We start from the raw sequence: 14567 nt of genomic DNA on the forward strand, positions 1-14567 counted from the left end.
CAATCCTGTGAATCACTAAACTAGTATTTAGTTGTATAACCACAGTTTTTCATGATTTCTTCACATCTGCGAGGCATTAATTTTGTTGGTTTGGAACCAAGAATTTGCTTGTTTACTAGTGTGCTTGGGGTCATTGTCTTGTTGAAACACCCATTTCAAGGGCATGTCCTCTTCAGCATAAGGCAACATGACCTCTTCAAGTATTTTGACATATCCAAACTGATCCATGATACCTGGTATGCGATATATAGGCCCAACACCATAGTAGGAGAAACATGCCTGTTGGGAAAGTGTAGTGACACGGACCCACAACAGGGGGCGCAAATGAACGGTCAATAGATGAGCCAAAATATAACAATTTAATGTTGTGAATGTGCACAACGAACATACAGACAATCTCAGAATATCACAACAGTCAATACACAAAGGTGACGTGTGGGCAGGCTCGAGGATAGAAGACGTCTGTCCTGAGGAGAGCTGGAACCACACGATTTCCGCCGCCCCAGAACCTGGTGAATACTGGAGCCGCCAAGTCCCGAATTCCCAGGTGATCACCGTCCCCGACTGTCGGATCTGGTACTGCTGGCGAAGAACAAAGACAGTCAAGTGTGGGTGTGTGTACACCCAGTAACAATAACGGTGGGAATGCCACCTCCACCTCACACTCAGCGCGTTGCAGCGGTCTCAGCTGAAAAGGAGTGCCGTCTTGCACAGCCTCCTCAAAAACGACCGGTTCTCCTGCAAACACTCACAATAAACAGATTTACAAAGGCTGAGGATATTACCTCCAATGAAGTAAGTTGAGTAGATGGGTGACAGCTGTCAAGAGGTAATGAGCGACAGCTGTCACCCCCGGCTGTGTCCATGGCGGCAGCGCCCTCTCGTGCCTGAAGCCCGCACTTCAGGCAGAGCGCCCACTGGTGGTGGGCCAGCAGTACCTCCTCTTCTGGCGGCCCACACACAACAGGACCCCCCCCTCAACCCCCGGCTTGTTGGGGTGTCGACGGTAGAAGTCGGCCAGGAGGGCCGGATCCAGGATGAAGCTCCTCTTCACCCAGGAGCGTTCTTCGGGTCCATACCCCTCCCAGTCCACCAAGTACTGGAACCCCCGACCCATCCGACGGACGTCCAGGAGCCGGCGCACCGTCCAAGCCGGCCCCCCGTCGATGATCCGAGCAGGAGGGGGCGCCGGTCCGGGAGCACAGAGGGGTGAGGTGTGATGAGGTTTGATACGTGACACGTGGAAAACCGGATGGATCCGCAGTGAAGCCGGGAGTTGGAGCTTCACTGCGGCAGGACTGAGGACTTTGAGGATCGTGAAGGGGCCAATGTACCTGTCCTGAAGTTTCGGGGGTCCACCTGGAGGGGGATGTCCTTCGTGGAAAGCCACACCTCCTGCCCGGGCTGGTAAGCAGGGGCCGGGGATCGCCGGCGGTCTGCATGGGTCTTCGCCCTCATCCGGGCCTTCAACAAGGCAGAGCGGGCGGAGCGCCACACCCGACGGCACTTCCGCAGGTGGGCCTGGACCGAGGGCACACCGACCTCTCCCTCCACCACGGGAAACAACGGGGGCTGATACCCCAAACACACCTCAAATGGGGAGAGGCCGGTGGCCGAAGACACCTGGCTGTTATGCGCATACTCGATCCAGGCCAGATGGTTACTCCAGGCCGTCGGGTGCGCGGATGTGACGCAGTGGAGGGTCTGTTCCAGTTCCTGGTTGACCCGCTCTGCCTGTCCGTTCGTCTGTGGATGGTACCCGGACGAGAGGCTCACGGTGGCCCCCAGTTCCCTGCAGAAGCTCCTCCAGACGTGTGAGGAGAACTGGGGACCACGATCTGAGACGATGTCGGAGGGTATCCCATGCAGACGGACAACGTGGTGGACCAGGAGGTCTGCTGTCTCCTGGGCTGTTGGGAGCTTCGGGAGGGCCACGAAGTGGGCCGACTTGGAGAAACGGCCCACTATCGTGAAGATGGTGGTGTTGCCCTGGGACGGCGGGAGGCCCGTGACGAAATCCAGGCCGATGTGGGACCAGGGGCGATGAGGCACCGGCAGTGGCTGGAGGAGTCCTTGGGCATTCGTGTGTACTGCCTTGCCCCTGGCACAGGTGGTGCAGGCCTGGATATATTCCCGGACGTCTGCCTCCATAGACGCCCACCAGAAGCGCTGCCGGACAACTGCCACGGTCCTTCGCACCCCTGGATGACAGGAGAGCTTGGAACCGTGACAGAAGTCCAAGACTGCAGCTCTGGCCTCTGGTGGGACGTACAGACGGTTCTTCGGACCTGTTCTTGGGTCCGGGCTCCGTGCCAGGGCCTCCCGGACGGTCTTCTCCACGTCCCAGGTGAGGGTGGCCACGATAGTGGACTCAGGCAGGATGGGCTCCGGTGGATCCGACAGTGCAGTTTTGACCTCCTCTTCGTGTACCCGGGACAAGGCATCCGACCTCTGGTTCTTGGTCCCGGGGCGATAGGTGATCCGGAAGTCAAAACGCCCGAAGAACAGTGACCAGCGGGCTTGCCTGGGGTTCAGCCGCTTGGCGGTCCTGATATACTCCAGGTTCCGATGGTCAGTGAAAACCGTGAACGGCACAGACGCTCCCTCCAACAGGTGTCTCCACTCCTCAAGAGCCTCTTTCACCGCAAGGAGTTCTCGATTGCCGACGTCATAGTTCCGTTCAGCCGGGGTCAACCTGCGTGAAAAGTAGGCACACGGGTGAAGAACCTTATCGGTCTCTCCGCTCTGGGACAGCACGGCTCCTATCCCTGAGTCAGAGGCGTCCACTTCAACCATGAACTGGCGGCTAGGGTCGGGCTGCACCAAAACTGGCGCAGTAGAGAACCGTCGTTTCAACTCCTTGAACGCGGCTTCGCACCGATCCGACCAGGTGAAGGGGACTTTTGGAGAGGTCAGGGCTGTCAGGGGGCTAACTACCTGACTGTAGCCCTTAATGAACCTCCTATAGAAATTAGCGAAACCGAGGAACTGTTGCAGCTTCCTACGGCTTGTTGGTTGGGGCCAATCTCTCACCGCCGCAACCTTGGCCGGATCAGGGGCGACGGAGTTGGAGGAGATTATAAACCCCAGGAAGGACAAAGACGTGCGGTGAAACTCGCACTTCTCGCCCTTCACAAACAGTCGGTTCTCTAACAACCGCTGCAGGACCTGACGTACATGCTGGACATGGGTCTCAGGATCCGGAGAAAAGATGAGAATATCGTCCAGATATACGAAGACTAATCGGTGCAGGAAGTCCCGCAAGACGTCGTTAACCAAGGCTTGGAACGTCGCGGTGGCGTTGGTGAGGCCGAACGGCATGACCAGGTACTCAAAGTGACCTAACGGGGTGTTAAATGCCGTCTTCCATTCGTCTCCCTTCCGGATCCGAACCAGGTGATACGCATTTCTAAGATCCAGCTTAGTAAAGATTTTGGCTCCATGCAGGGGGGTGAACACGGAATCTAACAATGGCAACGGGTATCGGTTGCGAACCGTAATCTCATTCAGCCCCCTGTAATCAATGCATGGACGGAGTCCGCCATCTTTCTTGCCCACAAAAAAGAAACCTGCCCCCATCGGGGAGGTGGAGTTCCGGATCAGCCCGGCAGCTAATGAGTCCCGGATGTAGGTCTCCATTGATTCGCGCTCAGGTCGTGAGAGGTTGTACAGCCTGCTGGACGGGAACTCAGCGCCTGGAACCAAATCAATGGCACAATCGTACGGACGGTGCGGGGGAAGGGTGAGTGCCAGATCCTTGCTGAAGACGTCAGCAAGATCGTGGTACTCAACCGGAGGGACTTTGACCTCCTCCTTAGCCTGTGAACCGGGAGGAACCGAGGATCCTAAACACCCCCGATGGCAGGTTTCGCTCCACTGAACCACCACCCCAGACGGCCAATCAATGCGGGGATTGTGCTTCAACATCCATGGGATGCCCAAAATCACCAGGGAGGTAGAAGGAGTTACAAAAAACTCAATCTCCTCCCGATGGTTTCCAGACACCACCAGAGTTACTGGTTGTGTCTTGTGTGTGAGTAAAGGGAGGAGGGTGCCATCTAGTGCCCGCACCTGCAATGGCGAAGGAAGCGCCACCAGAGGGAGCCCTACCTCCCTTGCCCATCTGCTGTCTAGCAGATTCCCTTCTGACCCCGTGTCCACCAGTGCTCGGGCTTGAAGGGTTAAATCCCCACTCAGGATTGTGACTGGGAGTCGTGTGGCAATTTGTGTGTGTCTTACTTGAATGTTTTGACCCCCCCTTAGCCCAGTCTCTAAGGGCGAGTGTTGTCGTTTTGGCCGTTTGGGGCAGTTTCTCTGTGTGTGCTCAGTTGAGCTGCAGAGAAAACACTTTCCACGGATCAGCCTCCCCATTTTGGCCCTGTGCATTTCCCTAACAACGTCAGCAGGGGGAGCTGTTGCCCCACAAAGCGCTGCGGCTGTGGAGCGTGGGGAGGGCGGCCCTTTTCGAACCCGGAAGGGAGAGGGGCGGCGCGTATCCGGTCACGTCCTTCGCCTCGCTCCCGACGGCGTTCCTCCAACCAATTGTCTAACCGTATAACGAGATCGATAAGCCCATCTAAATCCCGCGGTTCCTCCTTAGCTACCAGCTGCTCCTTCAGAACCAACGACAGTCCGTTTATGAAGGCGGCGCGGAGCGCAACGTTATTCCAGCCGGACCTCACAGCCGCGATGCGGAAGTTGACTGCATAAGCGGCTGCGCTCTCGCGTCCCTGTCTCATTGACAGCAGCACTGTTGAAGCGGTCTCTCCTCTGTTAGGGTGATCAAACACTGTTCTGAACTCCCCCACAAACCCAGTGTATGCTGATAACAACCGTGAGTTCTGTTCCCAGAGCGCCGTAGCCCAGGCGCGTGCTTTACCCCGAAGCAGAGCAATCACATAAGCTATTTTACTAGCATCTGACGCGTACATGACGGGACGTTGTGCGAAGACGAGCGAACACTGCATAAGAAAGTCCGCGCACGTCTCCACACAACCTCCGTACGGCTCAGGAGGGCTTATGTATGCTTCAGGGGATGGTGGGAGGGGTTGTTGAACCACCACTGGAACATTTATATCCTGCACAGGGTCGGCAGGAGGACGAGCTGCAGCAGCGCCCTGAGCGCTCGCCGCCATCTGTGCGGAGAGAGCCTCCACCCTGCGGTTCAGGAGGATGTTTTGCTCAGTCATTTGATCCAACCGAGCCGTAAAGGCGGTGAGAATGTGCTGCAGCTCACCAATCACGTCTCCTGCAGACGCCTGCGCTCCCTGCTCTCCCATTGGTCGTTCAACAGCCGGGTGACGCCCCTCGGAGTCCATGACGCTGGCCGAGATATCCTGTTGGGAAAGTGTAGTGACACGGACCCACAACAGGGGGCGCAAATGAACGGTCAATAGATGAGCCAAAATATAACAATTTAATGTTGTGAATGTGCACAACGAACATACAGACAATCTCAGAATATCACAACAGTCAATACACAAAGGTGACGTGTGGGCAGGCTTGAGGATAGAAGACGTCTGTCCTGAGGAGAGTCGGAACCACACGATTTCCGCCGCCCCAGAACCTGGTGAATACTGGAGCCGCCAAGTCCCGAATTCCCAGGTGATCACCGTCCCCGACTGTCGGATCTGGTACTGCTGGCGAAGAACAAAGACAGTCAAGTGTGGGTGTGTGTACACCCAGTAACAATAACGGTGGGAATGCCACCTCCACCTCACACTCAGCGCGTTGCAGCGGTCTCAGCTGAAAAGGAGCGCCGTCTTGCACAGCCTCCTCAAAAACGACCGGTTCTCCTGCAAACACTCACAATAAACAGATTTACAAAGGCTGAGGATATTACCTCCAATGAAGTATGATATCTTGGCAACGAGGTGGAGATGACGTCTGGTCTTTATGAAGTGAGATGATGTTGAGTAGATGGGTGACAGCTGTCAAGAGGTAATGAGCGACAGCTGTCACCTCCGGCTGTGTCCATGGCGGCAGCGCCCTCTCGTGCCTGAAGCCCGCACTTCAGGCAGAGCGCCCACTGGTGGTGGGCCAGCAGTACCTCCTCTTCTGGCGGCCCACACACAACACATGCCCATATCATGATGCTTGCACCACCATGTTTCACTGTCTTCACTGTGAACTGTGGCTTGAATTCAGAGTTTGGGGGTCGTCTCACAAACTGTCTGCGGCCCTTGGACCCAAAAAGAACAATTTTACTCTCATCAATCCACAAAATATTCCTCCATTTCTCTTTAGGCCAGTTGATGTGTTCTTTGGCGTCTTCTAACTGTCACAACACTTACAGGTAACTCCAGACTGTCTTTGATCATCCTGGAGCTGATCAGTGGGTGAGCCTTTGCCATTCTGGTTATTCTTCTATCCATTTTGATGGTTGTTTTCCATTTTCTTCTACGCGTCTTTTTTTTTTTTTTCCATTTTAAAGCATTGGAGATCATTGGAGATGAACAGCCTATAATTTTTTGCACCTGCATATAAGTTTTCCCCTCTCCAATCAACTTTTTAATCAAACTACGCTGTTCTTCTGAACAATGTCTTGAATGTCCCATTTTCCTCAGGCTTTCAAAGAGAAAAGCATGTTCAACAGGTCCTGGCTTCATCCTTAAATAGGGGACACCTGATTCACACCTGTTTGTTCCACAGAATTGACGAACTCACTGACTGAATGCCACACTACTATTTTTGTGAACACCCCCTTTTCTACTTTTTTTTTACTAATAGCCCAATTTCATAGCCTTAAGAGTGTGCATATCATGAATGCTTGGTCTTGTTGGATTTGTGAGAATCTACTGAATCTACTGGTACCTTGTTTCCCATGTAACAATAAGAAATATACTCAAAACCTGGATTAATCTTTTTAGTCACATAGCACTACTATTATTCTGAACACTACTGTAATTTACACTTTTCGTGAAGACACACAGCAGCTGTGAAGGTCTTAATTCTTAAATGTTTATTTTGCTGGTGCCAAAAGCTGTTTGATCTCAGACTGCTTATTAAGTTGAATGTTACTTGCTTCAGAGATGCCTTGCTTCAACAAGGCCAACATACAGTCACTGGCCACTTCATTAGGTACGCCTGTTCAGCTGCTCATTAAAGTAAATACCCTACCAGTTAACTGGGCAGAACCTTAATGGATTCAGGGTAGAAGAGCCCAACTGATAATTTTTGGATGTCAAAGCAATACAATATTAGGGAGAGAAAAAAAATTCTGATATATCTGCCAATATGTACACCAAATATTGCAATGATTCCTAAAATTTCATTATCAAACTTTTATGACAAAGGAGGCTTGATGTGTTATTGTTTAAACATAAACTTTATTATAAATAACTATAAATATAACCAGCAACCAACCAGCATACGTCACACTGCCGTCATGCCGCCTTCACTCAGATTGGGTTGCTGTGTTGCATCACTTAGCATTCCACCCGCCTAGCTAGCAGTAATGGAGACCACTTGTTTTGTCACTGTACAACACTCACTCTGATTGAAAATTAATGGTAGCTGGTCACTTTGCCTCTTGTAGCTAATGTGATCAAATGGTTAAGGGGTCCCAGCAATGCTTGACAGCATTGTAAACAATGCCATCTGCTGGCCAAAATACATTATGACACTATTTCCACCAGCCAGGGTGTTTTTCCTCATTGTTTATTTGGTAAAATAAAAGGTTTCATATTGGTAAAAAATGATGCCGATAGGATATCTTTGTGAAAGGCTCATATCAGCTGATACTGTTGTTCAGCTGATATATCATTTGGGCTCTAATTTAGGCATGTACAGTAGACATGGCCAAGAGCATCTGCTAAAGTTTAAACCAAACATCAGCATGGCAACTTTAGTTGTTGGCACCTGACTAGCTGGTTGAAGGGTTTAAAGAAGAGAAATCCATTGAGCAATGGTGATTTAACAATAGCCGGGCCGGTCGCTAAGACTGTGATTTGTTGTGCTGCAATGCATTATGGGAGTTCAGAGTTTGGGGGGTTTTGAGTGTTGTTATTGTAATTCATGTTGGTTTAGCAGTGTTGTTAGTCTTATAGATTTGTTGTATTTTTGTAGTTCAAGTAGGTTAGTCAGTTTAGTTAATAGTCATGTTGTCATCATGAGTGAAAAGTGCCTTGCGTTTCATGTCCTCTGCCACCTCTGTATTGTTGGTGTTTAAAATAAATAGCACCTCCTTGTGGCAGAGTGCAGAAGGACAAAAAACTCTGGCTTGTTCTTGGTTTTTCCACGCAGCTTGACACACTTCTCTGGGTGAAACTCTAGTGTTGGTGGCCAAGAACTGATGGTCAGACGAGTTCAACTGGATAGAAAAGCACCATTAATTCAAATATTAAGTCTTGACAATCAAGATATGCAGTAGACCATTTCTGAATGCACATGTTGCACCTTGAAGCAGACAGGTTGCAGAAGCAGAAAACCACACCGTCTTCCACTCCTGTCAGCTAAGAACAGGAAACTGAGGCCACAACAGACAGGGGTTCAACAAAACCCCAATGATATATGCCATGAAACGCAAAGGTTCACAGTTGACAGTGCATGTCAGAGCACAAACCAAGCATGAAGTCAAAGGAATTGTCTGTAGACCTCTGAGACAGGATTGTCTCAAGGCACAAATCTGGGAAAGAGTACTGAAACATTTCCGCTGCTCTGAAGTCCCCAATGAGCACAGTGGCCTCCATCATCCATAAATGGAAGACGTAGGGATCCACCAGGACTCTACCTAGAGCTGGCCGCCAGTCTAAACTGAGCGATCTGGGGAGAAGGGCCTTAGCCAGGGAGGTGACCAAGAACACAATGGACACTCTGTCAGGACAACTCTGTGAATGTCCTTGAGTGGCCCAGCCAGAGCCCAGACCTGTCTGTGATTGAACATCTCTGGAGAGATCTGAAAATGGCTGTGCACCGACGCTCCTCAACCAACCTGATGGACCTGGACAGGTGCAGCACAGAGGAATGGGCAAAACTGCCCAATGATAGGTGCACCAAGCTTGAGGCATCATATTCCAGAAAACTTGAGGTTGTAATTGCTGCCAAACTACATCAACAAAGTATTGAGCAAAGTGAGTGAATACTTATGTATGAGTGATTTCTTAGTTTTTTATTTTTATTTTTAATAAATTTGCAAAAATTTCAACAAACCTTTTTCATGTTGTCGTTATGGGGTGAGTATAATTTTGAGTGAAAATTATTTATTCCATTTTCGAATAAGGCTGTAACATAACAAAATATGGACGCGCTGTGAATACTTTCCAGGTGCACTGTATGTGAGCAAGTATTAGGGCAGTTCTGAAGCAAAAAGGGAGTCCAACCCTGAACTAACCAAGGTTGACGCTAAACATTATCGTGAGCTGCAGTTGATATCATCTTCATGTAACTGAGGAATATACTATTATTGTGACTCCCGGACTCCTTGTTCACTTGACCAATGCTCTACCATATCAGTCGAAGGGTAATTAAGCTCCACCCAGGATCTACAGTGGCGATCCAGTCTCATGGTTTTTTGTCGTGCCCCTGTCATTAAAGCGCCCCATTTTAATGCCCCTATCGCGAACCAATAGATTAATGTACTTTTTATAAAACCATCACAAAGTGCCGTGAGACTGGGTTGACAAGGGAGCAGCCAGAGGGACTTACTCTTACTAGTAGTCAACGACGTCACGTAAATGCAACAATTTTGATGTGTGCCGTATCTTTTTTTAACTTTCACCCACATTTGGAGTAGTATGGTGCAATCATGGTTAGCAGTAGAGGGGAACAGCATTTATCTGTCTTGCCTCACACCTAGGAGCAGTTCCCATCTGTGTGAAGTTTCCATGTTCTCCTTGTGTCTGCATGGGTTTGTGTTGTGTACACCGGTGTCCTCCCAGCGTTAAAACATGTTCATTCAGTGTGTGAATGACTGTGAAGCATGAATGAGTGTGAAATATAATATATGGTCCCTGCTGTACATGTCTGGTGTCTATATTAAGGCTCTGCATCAGTAAATTTTACATGTCCACACCTGCTCCACAAATAAAATTCTTCGGCCCACCCTGCAAATTTAGGTTTTAGACTCTGCTGTCCCTGTGGCCCGCAGTTCTAAAAAGAAGTTTTAGTCTGCAACTCGTCCAACAGGAGACTTGATCTGCTGCAGTCCACCCCACTGTGGATGTGGCCTGCAGTTCACAAAGGAAAAAACAAAACAAAACAAGCACAATAGTTCAGTCCAAGATGCGATATGTGCTTTTGTTTTTGTGTTGTTGTTGCGTATCTAGTACGCAGGAATGTGTGTGTATGAATGTGCCAAGCCCCCCCCCCCCTTCTTCTGTGGTTTTGAAGCTTCACTGCCAGCAAAGTTCAGTGGGATGAATAAAATCTTGTAATGCAAGTATGTACTGATAAAAAACCTGAAAGGATTGTTCGCTGGACTGGCGTAGGGTAGCATACAATTGCGAAAGCACGGTGTACAGTTGCGCAGTGTTATGTGGACTTGCATACAGCAGCTGAGTGTTGCATCCATTTCGCGAACCACTTTGCGTCCCTCATAATGTTGCCTCATAGTGCTGCATAAGCTCGGCATAATCGGTACGCTGCATTACGCAACTCTATGTTGGCCCAGTGTGAAAGGGGCTTTTAAGCAATCATTCATCGAGAAACTGTCCATGCCAACTTCAGGGCAGTACTGTTAAGGGTTAATTAGATTTTATGTGTGATGGTCCACATGTATGAGGAGTAATCATGAAAGTAAGTATGTCATGAGAAATAATCATGTTTTTTCACCCTAAAAAGATCTGCCCCCACAACTGAGACAAATTATAAGCTCGCAGGGCCTGTAGGCCAAACCCCGTATTACTCAATGCCTTCAGTGGAAAATCAGGATATCCTGAATAAACATATCCAATTATTATTATAGTATTGTGTTTTTAAAATAGCTGCATCATCTGTCCTGGATGTTTTATGACTCTAAATCACTGCTGGCAGTGTTCTTACCCTTTGGCCTGGGGTCATGAGTCAGCACAGATGTTGTACAAGCAATGAAGTTAACCTCAGCTGTCTAATGCAGTTGGAAGCCAAGCAGCAGAAACAGCAGTCCACAAAATATATATAAAAATCACAGAAACCTTTAACCCTCAATAGTCACCAAAAGAAGCGAATGAAAAGAAGAAACACCTGCACATTTTTGGCCATTTTTGAGTTTGAGAGCACTCTGCTCTTTGTCAACACAAACCAGCACAAGAAATGTTTGAGATTTTTTTTTTTTAAACTCTTCCAGCTAACAGAGATCCAGAGAAGGTGTGGTACGTGAGCGCCCCCATCTGTTTGTGGAGACAATAACACAAAATGTAGCAGATTTTGATTGTATTTGATGGAGAAATGGTCTTAGGATCAAAAAGGTGTTGATTATATGCAATTACATTATATACAGCTGAGGCAGGGAGGTGATGGTCTAGTGGTTAAGCGTTGGGCTTCAGACCAGAGGATCCTTGGGTCAAAACCCATCCAGACTGGAAAATCACAAAGGGTCCCTTGGACAAGTTCCTTAATCCCTTGTTGCTCCTTGTGTCTACTCATCACCTTGCATGGCAGCACCCTGACACTGGTGCACTCTAAAACATTGCAGCCTCAGTTAGTTATGTCCACTTGCTGCATCTCTTTAACGTAAAGAGCTCTTACAAGTTTTGGATGTTGAACTCAACTTTACAACTCAACTTGCAAAGTTGAGTTCAACATCCAAAACTTAAGAGCTCTTTATGTTAAAGAGAGGTAGCAAGTGGACATAACTAAACGCAGCTGCATGTTTTAGAGTGTGTGAACGGATGAATGTGAGGCATAATTGTAAAGTGCTTTGAGTTTCTGATGCAAATGGAAAAGCGATATATAAATGCAGTCCATTATATATGTTGATCCACAGCTGTTTTTTTTTTTCATATTGCATTTATGACATCATATCTTTATATATTTTCAATCCCGGTGTCACAGACCGAACAACCCCCACTAAAAATCGGTCCACCCTGCCTCCACTGCCCATGTGTCAACTCATTTCAGACTAATTAATTTGTCTAAGACAGTCTCTTCACCCAAAGTGATCAAATGTATTAATGGGATTATTAACCATCAGATGACACGGTAAAACCTAAAAACTTAAATCACTCTAAAATCAGTTTTAAGCAGAAAACAGGCGATAATCGGTAAGTGAACGCAGCAGCCAGCAGCTCATGTAGCCGCGGCACTCTGATCACTTCCTCTGTCTTTTATTACAAAATAATGTTGAATTTATGTGGAAATGATTGTTGTACAAAAGCTTCAGATATCTGTTGCTGAGATAGATGATGACTGGAGTGCAGTTTTAAGCAGAAACGAGGTGATAATCCGTGACCCGCGGCTGATGATGCATGTGCAGTGAAGGCGGGCGGACCGATTTTTGGGGGGACCATTTGGTCCGTGTCACCGGGTTTTCCTTTGATTTCTTACCAGTCATTTTTGCTACAACCCCTGGCAAAAATTATGGAAATCACCGGCCTCGGAGGATGTTCATTCAGTTGTTTAATTTTGTAGAAAAAAAGCAGATCACAGACATGACACAAAACTAAAGTCATTTCAAATGGCAACTTTCTGGCTTTAAGAAACACTATAAGAAATATGTCTCAAAAATCGAAAATGCACAACAAAACAAATGGGAGGAAACTGGAGTCAGCGTCTGTGACCGAACTGTAAGAAACCGCCTAAAGGAAATGGGATTTACATACAGAAAAGCTAAACGAAAGCCATCATTAACACTTAAACAGAAAAAAACAAGGTTACAATGGGCTAAGGAAAAGCAATCGTGGACTTTGGATGACTGGATGAAAGTCATATTCAGTGATGAATCTCAAATCTGCATTGGACAAGGTGATGATGCTGGAACTTTTGTTTGGTGCCGTTCCAATGAGATTTATAAAGATGACTGCCTGAAGAGAACATGTAAATTTCCACAGTCATTGATGATATGGGGCTGCATGTCAGGTAATGGCACTGGGGAGATGGCTGTCATTACATCATCAATAAATGCACAAGTTTACGTTGATATTTTGGACACTTTTCTTATCCAATCAATTGAAAGGATGTTTGGGGATGATGAAATCATTTTTCAAGATGATAATGCATCTTGCCATAGAGCAAAAACTGTGAAAACATTCCTTGCAAAAAGACACATAGGGTCAATGTCATTGCCTGCAAATAGTCCGGATCTTAATCCAATTGAAAATCTTTGGTGGAAGTTGAAGAAAATGGTCCATGACAAGGCTCCAACCTGCAAAGCTGATCTGGCAACAGCAATCAGAGAAAGTTGGAGTCAGATTGATGAAGAGTACTGTTTGTCACTCATTAAGTCCATGCCTCAGAGACTGCAAGCTGTTATAAAAGCCAGAGGTGGTGCAACAAAATACTAGTGATGTGTTGGAGCGTTCTTTTGTTTTTCATGATTCCATAATTTTTTCCTTAGAATTGAATGATTCCATTTTTTTTCCCTCTGCTTGGTCTAAAAAAGTAACCGTTACTGACTGCCACAATTTTTTTTTCCTGATTTCTTATAGTGTTTCTTAAAGCCAGAAAGTTGCCATTTGAAATTACTTTAGTTTTGTGTCATGTCTCTGATCTGCTTTTTTTCTACAAAATTAAACAACTGAATGAACATCCTCCGAGGCCGGTGATTCCATAATTTTTGCCAGGGGTTGTATATAATATTGACAGATTTGAGTTCAATATTTGTGAGATTGTTTGCCTTTAATGATGATATAATGTAAAAACATTAGAAGATAGATCAAAGTTTATAACGTCCACATAACGTCTTGGTTGCTCACATACAGGCGATCCAGAAGAGCCTTACCAAATGGCATGAACGTACAAACTGTAAATGACCACCAAAATCAATCAAACCACATGTTGGGCTAAAAATCAGAAATTTGAGAACCGTTTTCCATTATTTGTTTTCTATACCTGCTTTCTCCATTCAAGGGTCACGGGGCTGGAGCCTATCCCAGCATTCACAGGGCACAACCATGACAGGACGTCAGTCTCTCACAGGGCCACATAAAGACAGACAAATACATTCACACCTACGGCCAATTTAGAGTCACCAATTTCCCTAACCTGCATGTCTTCGGAAGTAGGAATAAGCCTGAGCACCCAACAGGAACCCAAATAAACACGGGGAGAACATGCAAACTCCACACAGAAAGGGCCGGGGGTTGGGTGGGTGGGTAGCAATCCCTAGCAATCCCATGACCTTTTTGTTGTGTGGCAACAGCCACCGGGCTCCCTGTTTTCCATTGGTTGGCAGAAATAATAACAGCATCTGCCATTAACCCTTTATAACATTTGAGTGTTTTTTGTACAATTTCCACTTAAATCGCACACCTAAAAGAAAAGTTATTACACCGGAGTCATTTACTGTGTTTCAGTTTACAAAGAATAAAGCAAATATCAGGAAAATGTGTTCACATTCAACAATGTTGTTTGACTTTCAGCTGCCCGTTTGCTTAGAGTTGCCACAGCAGATTCAGTACAGACCTGCAAAGGGATTTGGCACAAGTTTTACC

The sequence above is a fragment of the Thalassophryne amazonica genome, chromosome 6, assembly GCF_902500255.1.
Source record: "Thalassophryne amazonica chromosome 6, fThaAma1.1, whole genome shotgun sequence".
Classification (NCBI taxonomy): domain Eukaryota; kingdom Metazoa; phylum Chordata; class Actinopteri; order Batrachoidiformes; family Batrachoididae; genus Thalassophryne; species Thalassophryne amazonica.